Genomic DNA, 2,956 nt, shown 5'->3' on the forward strand with positions numbered 1-2,956 from the left:
AAAAAAAAAAAAAAAAAAAGGAATTATATTGGCTGAGTGTAGTAGCTCACACCTGTTATCCCAACACTTTGGGAGGCGGAGGCAGGCAGGTTAATTAAGCTCTGAGGCTTAAGACCAGCCTGGGCAACATGGCGAAACCTCATGTCGACAAAAATTAGCCAGGCATGATGGTGTACACCTGTAGTCCCAGCTCTACTGCAGGGGGCCAAGGTGGAAGGTTCACTTCAGCACAGGAGGTCAAGGCTGCAGTGAGCCGTGTCTGCACCACTGTACTCCAGTGTGGGCAACAGAGTAAGAGACCCTGTCTCAAAAAAAAAAAGAAAAGAAATTAATTGATGTACATCCAGTATAGAGAGGATCAGGCATCCAGATTCCCCCTCCTCCCCACACATGCACTGATCAGTGCAGAAGACCTGGGGTTAGGAGGAGTTCCTCTGCAGATCTCCAGGGAGTTTTGTGGAGAAAACCCCTGGTTGTTTTGGATATCCCCAACATTTTGTGGTCGAGAGCGTAGACTGTAGCAATACTCATTCCAAAGACTTCAGAGTGTGGGTATAGAGTATCCATACTCTGTGGCCCTTATGAATGTTTATGGAAAACCAGGCTGTAAGGTTTCAGCATTTTCTATGTCTTCAGCTTAACCAGTATACAGTACTTAGTAGTGGATGTGTTAAAATGGCTGCTTTAGAACTTACATAAGCTCTGAGGGATTTATCACCAGTTCTTCCCACCAAGAAAATATTACTATATTGAAAAGCTCAGCTGTGGAGGAATTCTTGCATAACAATAATTATTTAAATTATACACATTTATCTTTGTGGATGGAGATATAGCAGATTAGTTTTCTAACTAATTGTATTTTCATAATTTTGGTTTATTGGAACAGATAGAAATTTCAGGCTTTGGGGAAAATCTGAACCTGCTGAGAATTTGTGAATGAGAATCATTATGGAGTTCTGTGTTGGAAACCTGGCTTATATCACCATTTAAAGATTTTATATTATTGGCTGGGCACAGTGGCTCACGCCTGTAATCCCAGCACTTTGGGAGGCCAAGGCAGGCAGATCACTTAAGGTCAGGAGTTCGTGATCAGCCTGGCCAACATGGTGAAACCCTGTCTCTATGAAAAATACAAAAATTAGCCGGTTGTGGTGGCAGGTGCCTGAGGCAAGAGAATCGCTTCAACCAGGGAGGCAGAGCCAAGATCACGCCACTGCACTCCAGCCTGGGCGACAGAGTGAGTCTCCAGCTCAAAAAAATAAAAATAAAAAATAAAAAGATTTCATATTGTTTACTTCTTGTTTTGAGATTTTATAACTTGTGTATTCAATGAGAAAAGTAGTAGTATGGTTAGCTCAGTTGGAAAACAGGGCTAGATACGGAAGCTGCACTTGAAATCCTATTATGTTAGAGACAGGGTCTCCCTCTCGCCCAGGCTGAAATGCAGTAGTATGATCATAGCTCACTGCAGCCTCAAGCTCCCAGGTTCAAGTTATCCTCCTGCCTTGGCCTCCCAAAGTGCTGAGATTACAAGTGTTAGCCACCATGCCCAGATGGATTCTTTTTTTGAGACAGAGTCTTGCTCTTTCACCAAGGCTGAAGTACACTGGCGTGATCTCAGCTCACTTCAACCTCCAACTCCCAGGCTGTGTGTGTGTGCCTGGCTAATTTTTTTTTTTTTTTTAATTTGGAAAGATAAGATCTCACTATATTTCCCAGGCTTATGTGTAAATCCTTCTTCGGCTTCACGCCTGCGTGTTTTGTAGATGCCTGCACTTTTTTTTTTCCCATTGGTCCTTTGGAAATTGTTCAGGTTTTTTTTTCTGTATCTTTAAACAACAAAACAAAGCACCTTTTTAATTAAGTTACGGTAAACACATAACATTCAGGAATTGTTTTAAATATATTTGCTAAATGTTGGCGCCTTATGGATGACATTTGGCCATAGCTATGCAGAGTTGCCAGAACTTGATAATGAGCAGTAATTCATCTTGAACATTTTTCTGTTTTGCTGTTTAATCCAGTACAGATGCAGGTGTTTTCTTTCTGTGACTTTTTATGAGCAGTTGTATCTGTAAATCACCTCCTATGGAGACAGGTGTGCCTGTGACTGAGAGCCAGCTGTTGGGTGTTTCAGCTAAACAGCTTGCTCCTAGTTAGCTGCTCAGATCCCCCCCAAGAGAGGTATTGGCTGCTTCAGGGAATAGAGCGGACAGGGTGAAGGTTCTTGCAAGGCCTTTAGTGACCCACTTGGTTTCAATTTGCTGAGATTCTCCTGCTTTGGCTTTTTCCTGTAGGTGCCAGAGTTCATCTGCTTCATATTTTTACTAATGACTCATCTTCCTGTTGTATTTTCTTAGACTGATGACTTAAGAATCTTTGGGCTTGGTTACATAGTTTCTCCTACCACCTGTATGGGGAGGAGAAAACTGGTATTCAAACTCAAGCCTGTTTCCATTTTATTTTCATTGATTTTTATGGTACATAGAAAAACTTTCTGAAAATGGCATTTTAGTGATTCATTGTTTTCTATGGGAGGAAGCTTATGACCTGCTGTTTTCTTTTTCCTTTCCAGAGGGAATCTGGAAAAATTGCAAGGAAAACATCATTTCTCTAAGAAAATTTTGGGTAACAGAAATTCTGGACAACAGGTAAAGTGTATGTATTTAAACTTTGGTGGTACTGACGAATCATCTGTAATCTTCAGTAGTAAACTGGGAGAGGGAGGAGGACAAGTTAAAAGTTAAGTCTACTTTGTAAAGTTGGGGCTCTATTGGGGATTTTATATACAATTTAGGTGATTTTTACCTGGATCCCGGCTGTAGATCTGGGAATCTCAGAATGAAACTATCCTTTAAAGTGCTATTCTAAGTGGATTTGCTGTTGATTGGATTTAATGTCCTCAAAGTTGTTTACCAATCTTTTTTTTTTTTTTTTTTTTTTTTTTTTTTTTTTT

General features: G+C 40.6%; 1 protein-coding gene across 2 annotated transcripts in view; it reads left to right on the plus strand.

Moving 5' to 3' along the window:
* Nucleotides 1-2,956, plus strand: part of GJC1 (gap junction protein gamma 1) — a 30,430-nt gene that overhangs the window by 22,164 nt on the left and 5,310 nt on the right. For both annotated transcript variants that reach the window (XM_017549364.2, XM_037746013.1), the window contains one exon: nucleotides 2,576-2,651. The gene's annotated coding sequence lies outside the window, so the exon portion shown is untranslated. The remainder of the gene's footprint in view (nucleotides 1-2,575; nucleotides 2,652-2,956) is intronic.

Source organism: Cebus imitator, unplaced genomic scaffold (assembly GCF_001604975.1).
Source record: "Cebus imitator isolate Cc_AM_T3 unplaced genomic scaffold, Cebus_imitator-1.0 Scaffold217, whole genome shotgun sequence".
Lineage (NCBI taxonomy): Eukaryota > Metazoa > Chordata > Mammalia > Primates > Cebidae > Cebus > Cebus imitator.